Source organism: Anguilla anguilla, chromosome 5, assembly GCF_013347855.1.
Source record: "Anguilla anguilla isolate fAngAng1 chromosome 5, fAngAng1.pri, whole genome shotgun sequence".
NCBI classification, from domain to species: domain Eukaryota; kingdom Metazoa; phylum Chordata; class Actinopteri; order Anguilliformes; family Anguillidae; genus Anguilla; species Anguilla anguilla.
This window is the reverse complement of record NC_049205.1, coordinates 22,799,163-22,822,756: the sequence shown is the minus strand read 5'-3', so window position 1 is coordinate 22,822,756 and position 23,594 is coordinate 22,799,163. Positions and strand designations below refer to the sequence as shown.

The following is a 23,594-nucleotide window of genomic DNA, read 5'->3' as shown; positions in this document are numbered from 1 at the left end:
TAAGTAGTTGGACTCAGGAGTACTACAGCTGTACCTCTCATAATTTTTTGGAGTGAGATCAAGTAAGTCTGCTGTTATTTAGTAATGCAAGGTCCTTTTGGTTGGTGTTTTAATAAACAAACTGTGATATTTAGGGAATGTGATTCTCAGTGCAGGTTAGGCAAAGAAATTGACTATTTTTGTTTTAGCTGGTTGATTTAGCTTTGGATTCATAAAACTGAGAACAAGTAAATGTCTGTCTTTAAGCCTTTATTTATTAAAACAATGTAGCTAAGTTCATGAGAGCTCATATTGAAGATTTCAACCCTAAAATCAACTTGGAAAAAAATGCAGCTAAATGAACTGTTAACTTATTAATTTTTTATGTTATTTAAAGAAAGTCTAAGCATCAAAACGGTAGCGTTAGCCAATGTCTGGCATTTCCCATAGGTAACCTAATTTATGTTTTATCATCAAGTAGCTACAACATAACTAAAATAAAACTACTTTTAAAAAGTAGTTAAGTACTTTTTTCTTATTGACAGCTGCACCACAGTTGAACTACTTCCAGTGTCGAGTAGTTGATAGCTTAGTTAACGACATTTTTAGAAGTGCACAGCACAGATTATTTCACTATTTCAACAGTGTATTCAAATGGATTGTAAAACTTGAACAGACACACTTAAAATGGATTTTTGTTGAAACATGGAAAGTAGGTCCATTTCACACAAAAATCCAGTTGCAGTATGCTTATTATTTTGTTATATTCTTACTTAAAAAGCTTGTGAAGTGTCTCCAATTACACAAAGTTCGTTTTAGATGTACTGGCTAATTATATCTGTCTTGGGAATTTGGATTTATGAGATCGTTAATAGCATTATACTCTGTATTTAAAACGGGTGACGCACACAACTGCTGCCGATTACAGGTTAGTATTAGATCAATTATTTTGTTTAAATTGTATCCAATGCCACAGCGTTCATTATAGAAGAGCTGGTTAATTATTTCTGTGTCGGGAATTCAGATTTATGAGATCGCTATTCGCCCAACGAACTGCGGAAGCGCATTCCGGTGCCCACGCGATCTATCTGGAGGACGTGTACCGCTTGTAAAGTGTCTCCAATTACACCAAGTTCGTTTTAGATGTACTGGCTAATTATATCTGTCTCGGGAATTTGGATTTATGAGATCGCTAATAGCATTATACTCTGTATTTAAAACGGGTGACGCACACAACTGCTGCCGATTACAGGTTAGTATTCTATCAATTATTTTGTTTAAATTGTATCCAGTGCCACAGAGTTCGTTATAGAAGAATTCGTGATTTATTTCTGTGTCGGGAATTCAGATTTATGAGATCGCTATTCGCCTAACGAACTGCGGAAGCGCATTCCGGTGCCCACGCAGGTGCTTCTTCGTTCACTGTGGAGCCCAATCGCCCCTTTTATTTGCCCCAGGCATTTAAAAGGCCTCATTATTCATTAAGCTAGCTGCATTCAAAATCCGTTTTAGAAAGACGCTATGTCTACGAACACACCGTTTTAAAAGGGTGACAGTGCTAGGCAGATGAATTTGACTGTCATATGGTTTACATATGGTGTTTTTATTAAATTATGTTGTTGGGTTGCAGAATCAGGAGGCTTTTGTGGCAAGCAAGGAGCATCAGAATTAGCTTTAGGCTACTCAAGAGCAGGGCTGCGTTTCCGAGTTTCGATGTACCTTAACGTTTTACGAAGGGTCTTAAGGTATACCTTCTTAAGGGAAACCGCTTTTTTACGAGTGTTTCCCAGACTATACCTTAAGGCAACTTTTAAGGGACAACTTAAAGATACATCGTAAGTTGGAGCTGGCCTTCACTTTGGTGCTGAAAAGTTTATCAATCGATGCCAAGCGAATCGATTGTCTCACTTGTAAAGGCTTGTGAATGACGTTTTAATATTACACGTGTTGTCATAATCATTTTACATCAACCTAATATTGCAGAAGAGGAAGCTATGCCTACTAGAGATCATCTGCTAATCTCTTTAAGAGTCCGTTAAGATGAAACCTTGTGATAGTTTCCATAAATACGTACATATAGGCTACAATGGATAAAATAAAAAGCGTCAATCGGGACATATAAGCCATAGTCTGGGACTTCGTGGAAGCCCAGGGGAAAGGATATAGGCTACATATGGGTGAATTATTTTGTTCTTATTGAAACAAAGGTCTAATGTTAATTTGTTTTTGTCACACAATATATAGGCAACTGTAGCAGCATATGCACTGCACTGCACTGATTCCCGCGAACTTATCTCTGCAATGCAAAAATGATCGTAGATGAAAGGCAAAAGCGCGTCTGTGGAAATTGATCATGATGAATTATATACCGGGTGCCTTATGAATAGGTCTACCTGTTAAAGTGATTTGTTCAGCCACCTTAATTTGCTGTTGGATAATCTTAAGTTTAACCAAGAATATCATTATTGGGTTGTTTACCGAAAATCGTAAAACAACATGGCAAGAAAAATGTTCCGTAATGTTGCTATTTACCCAGTGCTATTTTGTTTTATATAGGAGATGTGAGCTAAAGGAAGGGCATGTAGATCATTTCGTTGTGTTTGTCCATTATGAGCCACTGTACCTGTATGTGTGTTTATGGCCAGCCAATCAACGTGTTCTAGTTCGGTCGTGCAAGTAGACTCACTCAACGTTGTTTTTGCACACACAGGTTTTATATTCTTAATAAACCGGCGGTTTGTTCCAAGTCAGTGTGATCATTGAATCACACACAAACGAATTAATTTCTACAGGGTATGCAGTCAGAAAAGCCATATCCTAAGTTAGCGCCACTACGTATAAATTTAAAAAAACTTATTTTTATTTTCACAAATTGGATTACTATTCTGGATAGGCCCTATACTTAATTGCCATCATTATGGGAATAGACAGGTGAAACGACAACATTCTCACGACGTGCTATGCACAGAAACGTTGATTGGAAAATTAATTTTCGTAAAACGTTAATATTAAACTATCTATGTAATTTTCGCATGCAGATGTGCTACTAGATGCGCACTGTAGTACAACTGTCGATTTGAAAAGCAAAATGTTGGCGTAATAAGGCTGAAACCGCGGAGCGTAGCGTTAAGGGACAGCTTACGAGTGCCCCAGACCCCCCTTTTAAAGGTATACCTTAGTTAAGGAGACGCTGGGAAACAGCTCGAGAGCTAAAGGAAGAGCTTAAGGGATACCTTACGACGCACGTAGCGCTAAGGAGACTCTGGGAAACGCAGCCCAGGACTGTATGCATCTTAACCAGAGACTGTAAAAAATATGGACAAAGCTACTGTGACGTCACCCATTGACTCTCCGTGGGTCTCTAAAACACGTTTTGAAGCTCAATGGCGGGCGCGGCCATTTTCTCGATTTGGAGCCAAAACCATAGAGTTAAGCGGTCTTGTGATTTTTACAATTTGATTGACAGTCCGGTGCGGAAAAGCCCCTCAACCTGAACGAGGCTAGCTGACTGTCTGCCGTTATGGTTTAAAATATATTATCAGATGTTTACGGAGTTTAATTTCCATCCGTTACTGTGTCATGTAATCACGTTATATGTATGACATTAAAAATACAATTAGGCTATGTTCAGTTATCTTCAATTTATGTTTCTCAGCAAAACGAATATGCTTAGCTAGCATATCAGCTTGCCAGTGAGCTAGGTAGGCTATTCGTGGTTAGCTCACGCGTTAGCAATATGAACCACAGGGGAAGAACATTGACTACACTGATGGTCAATCAATCGGAGATGTGTAGGCTACTGGTGATTTGACTAGGCAAATTTTCGTTTAACTGTCTGGTAGATCTGCTGTTAACCGAGCAAGTTATCGTCGTAGGTTTTCGCCAGTCAGTTAATCAGCCTGCTACTACTAGCTACTCCATCGCCGTTTGTGGTGTTCACTTGCTGGGTGACGCTAGCTGACCGATCGTTCGCAAATCACTTTCTACCGAATAAAAATTAACACTCAGCGGTGATTAACAAATCTACCAAGTATTTTAATAACTGATCTGCAGGCGTGTAAATATGACAACGCACTTTGTACGGCAAGTTTTCCACCTGGTGCATGAAGACAAAAATAATGTAGCCTACGTTGAATTTCTAATTATTATTAGGCTATTATTTTTTTCTTGTAAATCATCAAAACCAATGGAGAAAAGCCAATATACGCAAGGAGCCCCCAGAACCGATTCTGAGAACCACTGTCTTAAATGCCTAGCTTGTCGGTCTCTTAAATGCTAAAAACATGTTCCTTTCTAAATGCCAAGATGGTTAATTTCGTTAAATTCTGTGTGTGTGATTTCATCGTGTGTTGTATATTCAGCAAATTAACCTTGAAACTCTTAATTCGCTTCGTGAAACTGAAAAAGTGTTTATCCCAAAATCGGGATTATAATAGCTTTGTCACATGCGTGAAGCATGGCCCAGGTAGACATTTACGGAATGTACACGACTGACAAGCCGTCAAACACGTTTGACAGATTGAATGTTTGCCGGTTAAGGTTAGCTAGCTAGTCAAACGGCTTGGTAGCCGAAGTTGCGAACTGTTTTAGCACAGGCTACTACTGGACTACCAAATATAGCAAGCTGATTACGCTTTCTGCCAAGTAATTATTTGGTTAAGTAGGCTAAAGGAAATAGTAAAAATGACTCGGCTACCGAAAAACTTAAGAGGAGGATTATTTTATGGTCGTCTAGTGCAGCTGTAAATAGCACACGCCATAATGAAATCACCACGAAATGGGATGCCTGCATTTTCAGACTTAGCACAGGCGGACCGTAGCCGGAGCCGCAATGTCAAGGCCAAGAAGCGCCACCGCCCACCCCAGTGACCATAGACTGTAGCCCCTACTGTAGCATAGTCCTCCGAAGTAATCCGGAAGTGACGCAAGCTGTACCTCATTGGTCCACAACAAATATTGGCACTGTGCCCAAATGACGCAATAAATCATGAAATCGACCCATGGACAGTCATAAGACCAATAAAATACACATATTATGACTATTTGTTCTTGTGAGAAAAAATGATTGACTTTGTATTTTGATCGCATTTGTACCGTAGACTTACATGGAAACCGGATATGAAAACACCTATACTGGAGCCATCCGTAGTGGCGCTAGTGAGCAACCAGGAACTACAACACCAGGAAATGAGCTTCAAAAACGAAGTCTGGTTTTGGCTGCTTGATCTTAACCCAATCTCTCCTGGTCAACACACTTTCCCCCCACGTCACATCCTTGCTACGGTAGTCTTCCAACTACTCTCGGGAAAGTAATACAGTGCCTCCTAGTGGTCAGAATACACTCAACCTGTAACGTCTATTATTGAACACAACAAATTGCATGGTATGAAACGGGAATGAACTATTTTTTCTTGATAAAATCATTGTTTTCATAGAACTTACGACCAGAGATGTTTGCTTAACAACGGTGCGACTAGAACTACAAACCAGAGTGTCTGCATAAGGACGGTCCAATTAGAACTACGAAGCAGAGTTTTGCTTGACAACGGTAAGATAATATGCCCAAACGCCCGCAGAACGCCTGTGAAATTACAGGGAAATTCCTACAGTAATCTGCTGTTTTATTGATATACCGCACATTGCTTAAGACAGAACAGCATTGTGGGCGTTTTGCTCTTAACTGCATAACACCGTTTGAATTTTCAGTAATTAACTGGAAATTGCTATGGATATTGGGAAGCCGTTGGTTAGTAGTGGCGACAGAGAATTTGCTAACAAAGCAATGCCAAGTTTCGAGTGTCACACCTAATAGGCTACGCGAATTTAAAAGTAATTATATCACAATTTGTTCGTTTTTGATTTCCAACAGAATACGTTGATCTGTATTTCACATAAATTTTCTTGTTCTTTTCCAAGGCAACCCTGTACTTTGAGTATTTTTTGTTGCAGCTGGCTAGAGTGTCGCCGGATTGTGCAGGTAGGCTACGTGCGTTTCGAATTCATCAAACTAGTTAGTATCATAACGGCCAATCATTCGCCAGCGATAGCTTAGTATGAAAGCATGTTTACATGTCAGTATTGTGGTCACCAATGCTTAACGAAGTATGCGTTTGTTAGGCATATGAAAGTACATGCGAGTCTTCCAACCGCGTTGTTTAAATGCGCCTTTTTTGATTGCTCCCGTTCGTTCAGAAACATGACGCAGTTGGAATGTCATGTATATCGAGAGCATAAAGATAAGAGGAGAGCACAGGTAACTGCAATCGAGTGTGTATCTTGTCATGTAGAATTTTGCAATGTTAGATGCAATGATTTATCCAGTTTAAACTCTCATTTGAAATCTCATATCGGAGAGGGCAGGGCCGTTTCTTGTCCATTTCGTCAGTGTGGGAGAACGTTTTCAGTCGTCTCTTCCTTTATTTCTAATTTTTCCACAGTACACAAGTCTTGTACAGTATCCAGTCTTCTGGGCCATGTAACAGTAGGAACAGAGACGAGACTAACGGCAACCAATGAACAAGTCGAGGATGTTTCAGTGTTGGAGGGGGATTTGACTGACGACGTAACGTAAGTGATGATAACGAGGGAGACCAAGCAGCGGTGCTGCCAGAGAGAGCAGATGAATCCCTTTTCTTGAACAATTTGGCTTTCTTTTATTTAAAGTTGCAGGCAAAACTTTTACTGCCAGCATCAGTCATACAGTCTATTATTGAGGATTTTCAAGCAGTGCATGATATCAGTCAGTCTCATTTACTTCATAAGTTGGACGAAAAGCTGGTATCATTGGATATCTCTGACCGTGAGAGAGAGAGGTTCTTAAATCCGAGGATTTGTTTCGGGCATGCAACACTGGTACCTTGAAAACTGATCAAAGACAAAAAACGGTTTTTAAAAATCAGTTTAGATACATTGAGCCAGTCCCACCTTATCTTGGAAAGAATGATTCAGGGAAGGAATGTTTTGCTCAATACATTCCGTTAAATGTACACTTCGATCACTCTTTCGGTGTCAGTCGGTCAAGCAGCAAACACATAGCTACAAACAAGAGATACAGTCTTTGTCTAGATCAAGAGATGTCTTGGGAGACATCTGGGATGATAGCGATGTGGCAGCAAATGTATTGTTTAAGAAGTCTGGTACTGTACCAGGATGCTTTTGAAGAGGTAAATCCGCTACTTTGATTTAAATGGTATAGTCTAACCTGATGTACATGTGTACCGAGGTACATTGTGTGCCATAGCTGGAGATAATATGGGATCACAGAGTGGCTTTAGTGAAAACTTCAGTAAAAGCACCCATTTCTGCAGATTATGTACTAGAGCCCGACCGATATATCTATAATATATTAATAAAGATTATATAATAAACAAAAAAAAAAACGATGATTATTTATCTGTACTTGTCTGCTTGAACGTTGTAATTGCTATTTACTACAATTATCCAGTAGAGGGAGCTCTAATACAAGTGTGAACTGCAGCAGCTGACGCGCTACTTCTCTAATAAGACGTTTGTTACTCGTGCCTCATCCAATATTCTCCACTGCAAGACTTGTCTGCACAGATTCGGTTGCGGCAATAAAGGTATGTAGATTTAGTGAAAGTTTTTAATTAAATGCGTTTATACGACCACTATGTTTATCAATCCTCATTATCAAACGAGCGAGCTAGCTAACATATTTGGTTCACTTTAGCAAGCTAGCAAGCCTTTATGAACTGGAAGTGAGCACATAAGCAGCGTAGGATCTACATTTCCAGAGGACATCGCTGTATTCTCAAATAAATAACCAGCCAAAATAAAATGGTGATTGAATGTGTCACACATTTGTTTTTGTTTTTTTTGTTTTTTATCTGAGATAATGATATTAGCTACTATATGATGTTTTGTAAATAGCCAAGGCGTGATTGCAAGCGAGTGTCATCTTGTCACGCGTCATCGTAGCAAGCTAACCAGACAGTAAAAAAGCAGATAAAACACTTCGAACATGAATCATTTTAAGCCATGTTATCTAGCTTTGTCGTGATAACATGAGAGAAGGATTGCTGTTGGAGAACTGAATCAACCAATAGTTAGCGCGGGTAACCTGCACGAAAGCTCATACATATAAGAAAATACAATAAGAAAATATAACTAGACAATTCCTGCAGAAATTGTGAAGTGTGGTTGCCGCCAACGCAAAGTCAACTTTGTGCTGAACGGAGCGAACAGTTTCTGTAGCATGAGCAGAGACATAGTATGGTATACATGATATAACATCACGGCAACGAGTTCATTTGCAACACACGTATTCAGAGCTAAATTAACCCTTCATCAATACTTGAGATCAGCGATTTACTCACGGTATGCTGTGACGAGTGACGGCGAATAATAAAGCTAGCTGGCCACTTCAGAGGGTCTTGGAAAAACGTTATATCTCCACTGCACAACCGCTCCATTTTAAAAAGCAAGACAGGGCTAGGGAGATTAATGTGATTGATTTATGGTTTTACGTTAAGTTCAGCTCATTTTTACCATTCAAATAAAAACATTTAACTGTGCTGCAATTCAGAGTTTAATCTGTTACCTTAGATACGAACTCATAGACACAGGATAGCCTACTACGTGTTAGCCGACCCAAATTTCTGGAGTTAGACCGGACCTGAAGCTGCTGCACACGTGCTGTTGACGGCGTTGTTGTACTTTTTAGTAAAGTCTGGCTTGTTCGAAAATTCGTTTATTCAGTAGCTGAGAGCATAAGCTTTCTAACCAGGTATAACAGCACGTCTATTTTTGGTTTTTTAATATCGTTTTTTTAGGTCAACCGAAAGCTATGTCATCATGTCATAGAACGTATTCGCTCTTTGTTAGCACTAGCATGCAAATACGCAAAGTCTGGCTTGTTTGAAAATTCGTTTATTCAGTAGCTGAGAGCATAAGCTTTCTAACCAGGTATAACAGCACGTCTGTTTTTGGTTTTTTAATATCGTTTTTTTAGGTCAACCGAAAGTGCTCTCATTATCGCATTAAAGCCATGACTGTTTGTTAGCACTAGCATTCTAAGACGCTGCATGTGACGAAACGTCGTCAACGAATTTGCGTAATATCTCGTGAAATACTATTATTATTGAGGACTTCTGGGTATGCCTAAGCCATATGTTTGTTGATATACCTAGCTGACAGCGTTTTCATTTGTAATTTTTCATTTTGAATATCGTTCTTTCACTTCCGCAATCAGCTATTTCCTATCCTGGCTGCTGAGACCGTAGAGCTGACCGCATCACGTGTGCAAAGCCGACCAATGCTGTAACTTCACCGTTCGCATATGAATGACGTCACCTTCTCCATTCATCTCTATGGGGAAAAATTGGGCATAAAAATTAATATTTCTCAAAAACCGTGCAGCGAAACTTTCCACAAAGTAATAGCACACGATTCTCAAAGAAGCCGGTCATTTTGACATATGGCACGTGTATGTGGTGTGAAAACTCTGGGAGGAGTAGCGGTCCAAAAAATGGGTGGAATAATAATCAAGGTATGCTGTGACGAGTGACGGCGAATCACAAAGCTAGCTGGCCAGTTCAGAGGGTCTTGGAAAAACCCTATATCTACACTGCGCGACCGCACCATTTTAAAAAGCAAGACAGGTCTAGGGAGATTAATTTGATTGATTGATGTTTTTACGTTAAGTTCAGCTCATTTTTACCATTCAACTAAAAACATTTAACTAGGCTGCAATTCAGAGTTTAATCTGTTACCTTAGATACCAACTCATAGACAGAGGATAGTCTATTACCTGTTAGCCTCAATGCAGTTATAAAGAGACCAAGGTGTCCAACTCGCTGGAATAGAAAACGGTACGTTTTGTTGACGGTGTCGTTGCACTTTTTAGTAAAGTCTGGCTTGTTTGAAAATTCGTTTATTCAGTAGCTGAGAGCATAAGCTTTCTAACCAGGTATAACAGCACGTCTATTTTTGTTTTTTTAATATCGTTTTTTTAGGTCAACCGAAAGCTATGTCATAGAACGCATTCGCTCTTTGTTAGCACTAGCATGCAAATACGCAAAGTCTGGCTTGTTTGAAAATTCGTTTATTCAGTAGCTGAGAGCATAAGCTTTCTAACCAGGTATAACAGCACGTCTATTTTTGTTTTTTTAATATCATTTTTTTAGGTCAACCGAAAGCTATGTCATCATGTCATAGAACGTATTCGCTCTTTGTTAGCACTAGCATGCAAACACGCAAAGTCTGGCTTGTTTGAAAATTCGTTTATTCAGTAGCTGAGAGCATAAGCTTTCTAACCAGGTATAACAGCACGTCTATTTTTGTTTTTTTAATATCGTTTTTTTAGGTCAACCGAAAGCTATGTCATCATGTCATAGAACGTATTCGCTCTTTGTTAGCACTAGCATGCAAATACGCAAAGTCTGGCTTGTTTGAAAATTCGTTTATTCAGTAGCTGAGAGCATAAGCTTTCTAACCAGGTATAACAGCACGTATATTGTTGGTTTTTTTATATCGTTTTTTTAGGTCAACCGAAAGTGCTCTCATTATCGCATTAAAGCCGTTCACTGTTTGTTAGCACTAGCATTCTAAGACGCTGCATGTGACGAAACGTCGTCAACGAATTAGCGTAATGTCTCGTGAAATACTATTATTATTGAGGACTTCTGGGTATGCCTAAGCCATATGTTTGTTGATATACCTAGCTGACAGCGTTTTCATTTGTAATTTTTCATTTTGAATATCGTTCTTTTACTTCCGCAATCAGCTATTTCCTATCCTGCCTGCTGAGACCGTAGAGCTGACCGCATCACGTGTGCAAAGCCGACCAATGCTGTAACTTCACCGTTCGCATATGAATGACGTCACCTTCTCCATTCATCTCTATGGGGAAAAATTCGGCATAAAAATTAATATTTCTCAAAAACCGTGCAGCGAAACTTTCCACAAAGTAAGAGCACACGATTCCCAAAGAAGCCGGTCATTTTGACATATGGCACGTGTATGTGGTGTGAAAACTCTGGGAGGAGTAGCGGTCCAAAAAATGGGTGGAATAATAATAATAATAAATATGTGCGATAATAATAGTGTAGTTGCCCTAAGGCAACCACACTAATAATAATAATAAATAAATAATATGTGCAATAATAATAGTGTAGTTGCCCTAAGGCAACCACACTAATAAATAATAAATATGTGCGATAATAATAGTGTAGTTGCCTGAGGCAACCACACTAAATAATATGTGCAATAATAATAGTGTAGTTGCCCTAAGGCAACCACACTAATAATAATAAATAAATAATATGTGCAATAATAATAGTGTAGTTGCCCTAAGGCAACCACACTAATAAATAAATAATATGTGCAATAATAATAGTGTAGTTGCCCTAAGGCAACCACACTAATAAATATGTGCAATAATAATAGTGTAGTTGCCCTAAGGCAACCACACTAATAATAATAATATGTGCAATAATAATAGTGTAGTTGCCCTAAGGCAACCACACTAATAAATATGTGCGATAATAATAGTGTAGTTGCCTGAGGCAACCACACTAATAATATGTGCGATAATAATAGTGTAGTTGCCCTAAGGCAACCACACTAATAATATGTGCAATAATAATAGTGTATTTGCCCTAAGGCAACCACACTAATAATATGTGCAATAATAATAGTGTAGTTGCCCTAAGGCAACCACACTAATAATAATATGTGCGATAATAATAGTGTAGTTGCCTGAGGCAACCACACTAATTAATTTAACTTACTGAGAAAATATAATAAGAAATAACGAGGCTGTGTCATAGCTAATGCGTTATTGCGAGCGAGTGTGTCATCTAGTCACGCGTCAGAGCGCATTGTAGTTATTTTCACCGTCTAATTCTTATGGACAGGGAAGCTCGTTTGATAGTCTTAGTAGGAATAAAATAAGAAAATATAATTAATGTACTGAGAATAGATACTAAGAAATAATAATAACAAATTAATAATAACAACAATAATAATAATAATAATCATAAAAATACATGTTTGAAACTGGAAAAGGGATTTTTTACATTAATTTTTTTATAGATGTTGGAAAAGAAAGGAGTAAAAGCAAGGTGTGGAGTTATTTTGATTTCACACACTTAAATATAGTGTTAATATATATATTTAATTTAATATCATCTTTTACTTTTTTATTTAAAAAGTTTTGTGTGTTTATTTTAATTTTTTTTGTTTACTTGTAAGTTAAATGTTCTTAAATATAGAAACTTTAATAAAATAAGTTTTTCAAATTGATTTGACAATGTTGCACTTTTTGACAAAATATCGGTCAAAACATCGGTAATCGGTGGGCTAGGACTCTCCAAAATCGGGATTGGCACCAGACCCAAAAATCTGGCATCGGTCGGGCTCTATTATGTACTGTTGGCCATGCTCAATTTTTGCCATCTCCCTTCACAACAGGTGAAAAGAAAACAATTGCATCATACAAAGACAGCGTGCAGCACAGCATGCAGCATAACGTAAGTACATCAAAACTGTCACTGGGAATTAAATTTGATTTGATTCCAAATTTATCAAATTAACCCACTTCCATGTGTGCCAACTTGGTCTGCCTCCTTGTCTGGGCCATGACTTATTTGAGGGTATCGTCGCATATGACTTCGCTCTATACCTAAGTCATTTTGTCACAAATCAGAAATTCTTCACGTATAGAGAACTGAATGGACAGCTTAATCACTTCAGGTACCTCGGCGATGACGCCAGCAATAAGCCATGCGAAATGAATCCAGGAAGTGAGAAATTGAGTGGACATGCTGTCCAGAATTGGTGTTTCCTTAGACTTCTGCCTCTCTTGATTGGGGACAGAATTTTAAATCCAGTTGAAAATGAAGTTTGGCAATTTGTGTTGCTGCTAAGGCAAAAAGTTGAAATTGTTTGTGCTCCTGCCATTGCAACTAGTCAGATGGCCTACTTGAAAGTCCTTATTGAGGAGTATTTGCCGAGTCGACAGTTTTCTCTTCCTGCTCTCAACGAAGGCGGACGCTTTTTCCTCTGCTCCCTCCCTGCCCTTATCTGCCCCTGCTTGCTGCTCTCTTGTCTTGTGCTGCGTCTGTCTGAACTATCCGGAGCCTCTCTCTGCATTTCTCTCCGAAACCTAAAAGCATGGATCTGATCAACTGGTCTCTCAACGCAATTGATAGTATTTTCTCGACGAGAAGAACGGGTCAGGGAGAGCCCTCTTGCCCTGACGGAACGTTTGCAGCCGGATACACGATGGACTCCTGGAACGAGTGGAGGGTCGTGTGTCTGTCGATCCTTTCCGTTGAGGATGTTGAAGACGTTTACTTGATTGGAATTATGATAACAGGCTTTCTGCTGTTTGGAGCTGGCAGCATCCTGATTTATCGCAAAATGCCGAAGGCGTTGGCAGCACTAATTGGGAAGCTGCCCGCCATTGAGGGAACGGGCAGGGCTGTCAACACTCAGACTCAAGCGATTTGTGAGCTCAATCGCAAACTGGATGCGATTGGATCGCAAATTCGCATGACGGATACCAACTTGGAGAAGTTGTCGGTTCGGCTCACTGAAATGGGCCACTAATTCGGATGATTGGAACAACGCTGAGAGAACCACAGGACTAAAGGTAGACGAAAAATGCAGAAGTCTGCCTGAACCCAAAACAATCCTTATCCTCATTGGCTCCCCCACATCGGCCTTGGAAGGCTGATATCTCTCCACTCTCCTGGATTGTTATGCAGCCAGATGCTCGGCCCTACCCCCACCTCCCTGCTCCTATGGAACTTTGTCTCTGGATCAGGACTCTTCGAGGTTATCTCCACGGCAACGGCCGTGTCCTCGTCATCAGTATCAGACGGCAGAGACAATGTTGAGACTGTGGTGGAGATGAAGTCCATGGACTTACACACACACGCACATGAAGATAACACACACACCACCTCCTACTCAACGCCTTCTTGGCTCCCACCCCCCCTCCCTCCCCCGTTACAGTGCAGTCTGCTGAGGGTTGATGCGCTGCGCCTGAGCGGCTGCGCGCTCCCCCCAGTGTCTGTGCTGCGACACTTCCCCTCCCCGACACCCTACCCCCTACCACATGTGCAAGTCTTCGAGTTTTTGTTGTAATGTTTGTAATGTTTGTAATGTTTTTATGATGTTGCTATGTGCTGAGGTTTTTCTTCGTTTCAATGAAACGAGTGTTTTCTCGTTTCATTGAAAGGACTGTTTTTCTTCCTCCTCCTTCCTCCTGTTCTCTCATTTCTCATCTAATAAGTTGGCGCCGCAGATGGCTGCCTCGGTGTGTTGACCAAAGCAAATTCCTCGTATGTGTAAATGTACTTGGCAATAAATTCGATTCTGATTCTGATTCTGATTCTGATTGTTTTCCTAATCACCCACTTAAGCCGAAACATCATGTAACCCGTTGGAAAAATAGCAACGTTTTAAAAGAGTCCTGTAGCTTTAAGAAAAGGGAGGCTCCCTACCTAACTTGTTAGGAGGACTTGTTTTGAATCCCTAATTCGTTTTATTGGCTGTAACAGGCAGTAATGTCTTAAGATCATTCTGGAAAATAGTTAGCCCCGCCCACTCCCAGGGACTTGGTTGAGACTGTTTGTCGCACAGCAAGAGGGGAGAACGGGAGAAAGAAAAAGACGATTAGAAGTAAAAAATCATAATCGTTAATTTAAGCAGTAAACCTAAAGAGTAGCTCCCTAAATGACCCACGGACCAAATATTTTCCAGATCGCACACTTCAATCTCTTTCCTTGGGATCTTGGTAAGTTAAATGTTAAATTTGCTAAAGTATCGTAACTGTAGCAGCAACACGTGTGCTATTGACTCTGTGTTTCCTTGAAAATAGCATTAGCCACACGTGGCGTTTAATATTTTTCAGTTTGCACACTTCAGTTTCTTCCTTTGGGATTTCAGCGAGTTTAAATTTGAAATTTAGCTAAAATATCGCCATTGTAGCAGCAACACGTGTGTTATTAACTCCGTGTTTCCTTGAAAATAGCATTAGCCACACGTGGTATGTATAGCTATTGAGTTTCTCTCATATAAAGTTGAATGTTGCTATTTGAAAGCGTGAATGGCACTGTTATTGTATCATACGTGTATGAATGTGCTATGTAACATGTGTATGAATGTGCCTTGTTATAACCTTGTGTTAATTTATGTAGGCTATAGCTCGTTCAAGGTGGCTATTAGTTGAGCCTATGCACTTAAATGAAGTTAGCTACTGCAGTACTGTTAGAAACCATGCACTAGCGCTTAGCAAGTGCGCTACATTTGGGTATATGATGTAGCCATATCTTCTATTGTGCATGACAGTGCAAGAGGGTTAGTTCACATGCATTTAAATGATTTTACAATCAACTAATGATTTACTTGATTGTTAAAGGTTTATTGCCATGTATTTATATTGAGTTCATGGTTCAAAAAATTATTTGCTATAGTTACATGGAAAATACCTTGCTAATAATTCATGATTAATGGTTAAAAGAGTGATAGAATATTTGATAAAATGAAACTGTACAGTTGAACATTTATAAAGTGTACTGTTTGCTTTATTAGTAACACTTTTACACTTTTGAGGTTACAATGATGCCTTAAAGAAAAAAACTAAGATTGAGAAAAGAATTCGGTTGTTGTTGTCATACAGGCTGGGTTTTTGGGATACCTGAGAAGAAACCTGTGAACCTAGGATTCTCTCCCTGACGAGGGAGATGGCGAGCCGACCAGCTTGATCAACTTGATTCATCTTCATCCATTGAGGAAGAACCCCCTGATACCCCTTGTTTCTCCCAACCCCACTCTGGTGTGGTAGGATTGTGATTGAGAAATTACACAATTTTATTTGATACTTTATTTTTTGTAAAAAGGGTGCACCCAACCAACAAAACTGACTTGAAACTAACTAAATTGAACTTGACCAATTGAACTGAACCAGACTGAACAGAAGACATTCAGAACTGAATGGACAGTGAATACAGTTACAACGCTCAGGACATTGATATGAAGACAAATGAATGTGTTTGAATGTGATAAGCTTTACATATTGTCATTACGTTTTCTTTAATACAGTTCTAACCATTTTGCACTTACTTTCTGGCTCCGGTTGTTCATTGTGTCCATCTCTTCATTCATAACCTCTCCTTACGAACCTAGCTTTAACCTGAAAATATTTACCTACTGCTAAGTGACCCTTTAGGTGGGTTACAATCATCATATACGTGACTGTCCTGAACTGATACTTTGCTTTGGGCCTCTTATTCGCTCTTGGACCCTTAGGTTTGAGAGTAAACACACACACATTTTAAACAGTGTGCTCGCAAATTACACAACTTCAAGAATTTGTGATCTGTTGATTATTTAGGCCTCCAGCTACGTAGCTCTGTGGCTGTACACAATGTCACCGTTAAAGACACAAGCTATAAAAAAAGCCACGTGTGTTGTCTTTGAGAAGAATGATGAGGGACTAGTCTTTGGCAAGATAGAACTGATTCTTGTTTGCAACAGTTGTGTTTACTTTGTCACAGAGAAATGCCAGTCTGATTTCCTTTTTGATCAGGGGATTTACTGCCTAAAGATGGGCTCAGAGAACCCCATTTCAAATTATTTCTGCCTCGAACATGCAAGCCTGCTTGACTATTACCCTTTGCCTGTGTACAACATGTTTGGTCTGTCTCTAATAGCCACTCCTTTCCTTCAGAATGTCTGATATAAGTGAGAGCATCAAGGACGCAGTCATTTCTGTCCTGCCAAGTGTGCCAGAAGAAACGATCTTACACCAGGGAGTGGAAAGCAAAGATGACTTGCAGTACATAAGAGAACAGGAAATTGCCGAGGTTAATCGACCAATCCAGTGCAGAAAACATTTAAATGCATGGAAATGAGCAGGTACTGTATATTTACTACTTCACTACCAAATTAAAGAGTGTATTAAAAAGCGTATTGTTTTATCTAATTAATTATGGCGCAATTTTAGTCAATATGCATAATGATAGATTTTTGTTTTCATTGCCAGATGCTATAAGTTGTGCTACCCCCCTACTCCAGTCCCCAGAAGGCAGTAAATCCGCTACTTTGATTTAAATGGTATAGTCTAACCTGATGGACATGTGTACCGAGGTACATTGTGTGCCATAGCTGGAGATAATATGGGATCACAGAGTGGCTTTAGTGAAAACTTCAGTAAAAGCACCCATTTCTGCAGATTATGTACTAGAGCCTGACCGATATATCTATAATATATTAATATATATTATATAATAAACAAAAAAAAACGATGATTATTTATCTGTACTTGTCTGCTTGAACGTTGTAATTGCTATTTACTACAATTATCCAGTAGAGGGAGCTCTAATACAAGTGTGAACTGCAGCAGCTGACGCGCTACTTCTCTAATAAGACGTTTGTTACTCGTGCCTCATCCAATATTCTCCACTGCAAGACTTGTCTGCACAGATTCGGTTGCGGCAATAAAGGTATGTAAATTTAGTGAAAGTTTTTAATTAAATGCGTTTATACGACCACTATGTTTATCAATCCTCATTATCAAACGAGCGAGCTAGCTAACATATTTGGTTCACTTTAGCAAGCTAGCAAGCCTTTATGAACTGGAAGTGAGCACATAAGCAGCGTAGGATCTACATTTCCAGAGGACATCGCTGTATTCTCAAATAAATAACCAGCCAAAATAAAATGGTGGTTGAATGTGTCACACATTTGTTTTTTTTTTTGTTTTTTTTAAATCTGAGATAATGATATTAGTTACTATATGATGTTTTGTAAATAGCCAAGGCGTGATTGAAAGCGAGTGTCATCTTGTCACGCGTCATCTTAGCAAGCTAACCAGACAGTAAAAAAGCAGATAAAACACTTCGAACATGAATAATTTTAAGCCATGTTATCTAGCTTTGTCGTGATAACATGAGAGAAGGATTGCTGTTGGAGAACTGAATCAACCAATAGTTAGCGCGGGTAACCTGCACGAAAGCTCATACATATAAGAAAATGCAATAAGAAAATAGAATTAATTTAACTTACTGAGAAAATATAATAAGAAATAACGAGGCTGTGTCATAGCTAATGCGTTATTGCGAGCGAGTGTGTCATCTAGTCACGCGTCAGAGCGCATTGTAGTTATTTTCACCGCCTAATTCTTATGGACAGGGAAGCTCGTTTGATAGTCTTAGTAGGAATAAAATAAGAAAATATAATTAATGTACTGAGAATAGATACTAAGAAATAATAATAACAACAATAATAATATTAATCATAAAAATACATGTTTGAAACTGGAAAAGGGATACTGCTAAGTGACCCTTTAGGTGGGTTACAATCATCATATACGTGACTATCCTGAACTGATACTTTGCTTTGGGCCTCTTATTCGCTCTTGGACCCTTAGGTTTGAGAGTAAACACACACACATTTTAAACAGTGTGCTCGCAAATTACACAACTTCAAGAATTTGTGATCTGTTGATTATTTAGGCCTCCAGCTACGTAGCTCTGTGGCTGTACACAATGTCACCGTTAAAGGCACAAGCTACAAAAAAAGCCACGTGTGTTGTCTTTGAGAAGAATGATGAGGGACTAGTCTTTGGCAAGATAGAACTGATTCTTGTTTGCAACAGTTGTGTTTACTTTGTCACAGAGAAATGCCAGTCTGATTTCCTTTTTGATCAGGGGATTTACTGCCTAAAGATGGGCTCAGAGAACCCCATTTCAAATGATTTCTGCCTCGAACATGCAAGCCTGCTTGACTATTACCCTTTGCCTGTGTACAACATGTTTGGTCTGTCTCTAATAGCCACTCCTTTCCTTCAGAATGTCTGGTATAAGTGAGAGCATCAAGGACGCAGTCATTTCTGTCCTGCCAAGTGTGCCAGAAGAAACGATCTTACACCAGGGAGTGGAAAGCAAAGATGACTTGCAGTACATAAGAGAACAGGAAATTGCAGAGGTTAATCGACCAATCCAGTGCAGAAAACATTTAAATGCATGGAAATGAGCAGGTACTGTATATTTACTACTTCACTACCAAATTAAAGAGTGTATTAAAAAGTGTATTGTTTTATCTAATTAATTATGGCATAATTTTAGTCAATATGCATAATGATAGATTTTTGTTTTCATTGCCAGATGCTGTAAGTTGTGCTACCCCCCTACTCCAGTCCCCAGAAGGCAGTTCATCACTGTCAAGCTCCTTGAGATCCAGTAGCCCTTCACCATCACATTCCATACGGCCACCAGTAAAGCAAAAATGGCCAGAAACGTTCCAGGTACCCCAGGTAATTGCATCACAATTTGTTCGTTTTTGATTTCCAACAGAATACGTTGATCTGTATTTCACATAAATTTTCTTGTTCTTTTCCAAGGCAACCCTGTACTTTGAGTATTTTTTGTTGCAGCTGGCTAGAGTGTCGCCGGATTGCGCAGGTAGGCTACGTGCGTTTCGAATTCATCAAACTAGTTAGTATCATAACGGCCAATCATTCGCCAGCGATAGCTTAGTATGAAAGCATGTTTACATGTCAGTATTGTGGTCACCAATGCTTAACGAAGTATGCGTTTGTTAGGCATATGAAAGTACATGCGAGTCTTCCAACCGCGTTGTTTAAATGCGCCTTTTTTGATTGCACCCGTTCGTTCAGAAACATGACGCAGTTGGAATGTCATGTATATCGAGAGCATAAAGATAAGAGGAGAGCACAGGTAACTGCAATCGAGTGTGTATCTTGTCATGTAGAATTTTGCAATGTTAGATGCAATGATTTATCCAGTTTAAACTCTCATTTGAAATCTCATATCGGAGAGGGCAGGGCCGTTTCTTGTCCATTTCGTCAGTGTGGGAGAACGTTTTCAGTCGTCTCTTCCTTTATTTCTAATTTTTCTAATTTAGTTTCAGTGTTGGAGGGGGATTTGACTGACGACGTAACGTAAGTGATGATAACGAGGGAGACCAAGCAGCGGTGCTGCCAGAGAGAGCAGATGAATCCCTTTTCTTGAACAATTTGGCTTTCTTTTATTTAAAGTTGCAGGCAAAACGTTTACTGCCAGCATCAGTCATACAGTCTATTATTGAGGATTTTCAAGCAGTGCATGATATCAGTCAGTCTCATTTACTTCATAAGTTGGACGAAAAGCTGGTATCATTGGATATCTCTGACCGTGAGAGAGAGAGGATTTTTTACGTTAATTGTTTTATAGATGTTGGAAAAGAAAGGAGTAAAAGCAAGGTGTGGAGTTATTTTGATTTCACACACTTAAATATAGTGTTAATATATATATTTAATTTAATATCATCTTTTACTTTTTTATTTAAAAAGTTTTGTGTGTTTATTTTAATTTTTTTTTGTTTGCTTGTAAGTTAAATGTTCTTAAATATAGAAACTTTAATAAAATAAGTTTTTCAAATTGATTTGACAATGTTGCACTTTTTGACAAAATATCGGTCAAAACATCGGTAATCGGTGGGCTAGGACGGTCGGGCTCTATTATGTATTGTTGGCCATGCTCAATTTTTGCCATCTCCCTTCACAACAGGTGAAAAGAAAACAATTGCATCATACAAAGACAGCGTGCAGCACAGCATGCAGCATAACGTAAGTACATCAAAACTGTCACTGGGAATTAAATTTGATTTGATTCCAAATTTATCAAATTAACCCACTTCCATGTGTGCCAACTTGGTCTGCCTCCTTGTCTGGGCCATGACTTATTTGAGGGTATCGTCGCATATGACTTCGCTCTATACCTAAGTCATTTTGTCACAAATCAGAAATTCTTCACGTATAGAGAACTGAATGGACAGCTTAATCACTTCAGGTACCTCGGCGATGACGCCAGCAATAAGCCATGCGAAATGAATCCAGGAAGTGAGAAATTGAGTGGACATGCTGTCCAGAATTGGTGTTTCCTTAGACTTCTGCCTCTCTTGATTGGGGACAGAATTTTAAATCCAGTTGAAAATGAAGTTTGGCAATTTGTGTTGCTGCTAAGGCAAAAAGTTGAAATTGTTTGTGCTCCTGCCATTGCAACTAGTCAGATGGCCTACTTGAAAGTCCTTATTGAGGAGTATTTGCCGAGTCGACAGTATTGTTTTCCTAATCACCCACTTAAGCCGAAACATCATGTAACCCGTTGGAAAAATAGCAACGTTTTAAAAGAGTCCTGTAGCTTTAAGAAAAGGGAGGCTCCCTACCTAACTTGTTAGGAGGACTTGTTTTGAATCGCTAATTAGTTTTATTGGCTGTAACAGGCAGTAATGTCTTAAGATCATTCTGGAAAATAGTTAGCCCCGCCCACTCCCAGGGACTTGGTTGAGACTGTTTGTCGCACAGCAAGAGGGGAGAACGGGAGAAAGAAAAAGACGATTAGAAGTAAAAAATCATAATCGTTAATTTAAGCAGTAAACCAAAGAGTAGCTCCCTAAATGACCCACGGACCAAATATTTTCCAGATCGCACACTTCAATCTCTTTCCTTGGGATCTTGGTAAGTTAAATGTTAAATTTGCTAAAGTATCGTAACTGTAGCAGCAACACGTGTGCTATTGACTCTGTGTTTCCTTGAAAATAGCATTAGCCACACGTGGCGTTTAATATTTTTCAGTTTGCACACTTCAGTTTCTTCCTTTGGGATTTCAGCGAGTTTAAATTTGAAATTTAGCTAAAATATCGCCATTGTAGCAGCAACACGTGTGTTATTAACTCCGTGTTTCCTTGAAAATAGCATTAGCCACACGTGGTATGTATAGCTATTGAGTTTCTCTCATATAAAGTTGAATGTTGCTATTTGAAAGCGTGAATGGCACTGTTATTGTATCATACGTGTATGAATGTGCTATGTAACATGTGTATGAATGTGCCTTGTTATAACCTTGTGTTAATTTATGTAGGCTATAGCTCGTTCAAGGTGGCTATTAGTTGAGCCTATGCACTTAAATGAAGTTAGCTACTGCAGTACTGTTAGAAACCATGCACTAGCGCTTAGCAAGTGCGCTACATTTGGGTATATGATGTAGCCATATCTTCTATTGTGCATGACAGTGCAAGAGGGTTAGTTCACATGCATTTAAATGATTTTACAATCAACTAATGATTTACTTGATTGTTAAAGGTTTATTGCCATGTATTTATATTGAGTTCATGGTTCAAAAAATTATTTGCTATAGTTACATGGAAAATACCTTGCTCATAATTCATGATTAATGGTTAAGAGTGATAGAATATTTGATAAAATGAAACTGTACAGTTGAACATTTATAAAGTGTACTGTTTGCTTTATTAGTAACACTTTTACACTTTTGAGGTTACAATGATGCCTTAAAGAAAAAAACTAAGATTGAGAAAAGAATTCAGTTGTTGTCATACAGGCTGGGTTTTTTGGATACCTGAGAAGAAACCTGTGAACCTAGGATTCTCTCCCTGACGAGGGAGATGGCGAGCCGACCAGCTTGATCAACTTGATTCATCTTCATCCATTGAGGAAGAACCCCCTGATACCCCTTGTTTCTCCCAACCCCACTCTGGTGTGGTAGGATTGTGATTGAGAAATTACACAATTTTATTTGATACTTTATTTTTTGTAAAAAGGGTGCACCCAACCAACAAAACTGACTTGAAACTAACTAAATTGAACTTGACCAATTGAACTGAACCAGACTGAACAGAAGACATTCAGAACTGAATGGACAGTGAATACAGTTACAACGCTCAGGACATTGATATGAAGACAAATGAATGTGTTTGAATGTGATAAGCTTTACATATTGTCATTACGTTTTCTTTAATACAGTTCTAACCATTTTGCACTTACTTTCTGGCTCCGGTTGTTCATTGTGTCCATCTCTTCATTCATAACCTCTCCTTACGAACCTAGCTTTAACCTGAAAATATTTACCTACTGCTAAGTGACCCTTTAGGTGGGTTACAATCATCATATACGTGACTGTCCTGAACTGATCCTTTGCTTTGGGCCTCTTATTCGCTCTTGGACCCTTAGGTTTGAGAGTAAACACACACACATTTTAAACAGTGTGCTCGCAAATTACACAACTTCAAGAATTTGTGATCTGTTGATTATTTAGGCCTCCAGCTACGTAGCTCTGTGGCTGTACACAATGTCACCGTTAAAGACACAAGCTATAAAAAAAGCCACGTGTGTTGTCTTTGAGAAGAATGATGAGGGACTAGTCTTTGGCAAGATAGAACTGATTCTTGTTTGCAACAGTTGTGTTTACTTTGTCACAGAGAAATGCCAGTCTGATTTCCTTTTTGATCAGGGGATTTACTGCCTAAAGATGGGCTCAGAGAACCCCATTTCAAATTATTTCTGCCTCGAACATGCAAGCCTGCTTGACTATTACCCTTTGCCTGTGTACAACATGTTTGGTCTGTCTCTAATAGCCACTCCTTTCCTTCAGAATCAAGGACGCAGTCATTTCTGTCCTGCCAAGTGTGCCAGAAGAAACGATCTTACACCAGGGAGTGGAAAGCAAAGATGACTTGCAGTACATAAGAGAACAGGAAATTGCCGAGGTTAATCGACCAATCCAGTGCAGAAAACATTTAAATGCATGGAAATGAGCAGGTACTGTATATTTACTACTTCACTACCA

At 39.1% G+C, this 23,594-nt stretch overlaps 1 long non-coding RNA gene across 1 annotated transcript in view; it reads left to right on the top strand.

Moving 5' to 3' along the window:
* The first annotated feature begins 5,341 nt into the window (after nt 1-5,341).
* Nucleotides 5,342-23,594, top strand: part of LOC118228215 — a 41,233-nt gene continuing 22,980 nt past the window's right edge. Inside the window, exons 1-11 of the long non-coding RNA XR_004765421.1 lie at nt 5,342-5,527; nt 5,896-5,956; nt 6,417-6,546; nt 12,412-12,470; nt 14,710-14,743; nt 15,629-15,789; nt 16,679-16,866; nt 18,801-18,988; nt 19,116-19,264; nt 19,352-19,688; nt 20,520-20,578. This is a non-coding gene — a long non-coding RNA (uncharacterized LOC118228215). The remainder of the gene's footprint in view (nt 5,528-5,895; nt 5,957-6,416; nt 6,547-12,411; nt 12,471-14,709; nt 14,744-15,628; nt 15,790-16,678; nt 16,867-18,800; nt 18,989-19,115; nt 19,265-19,351; nt 19,689-20,519; nt 20,579-23,594) is intronic.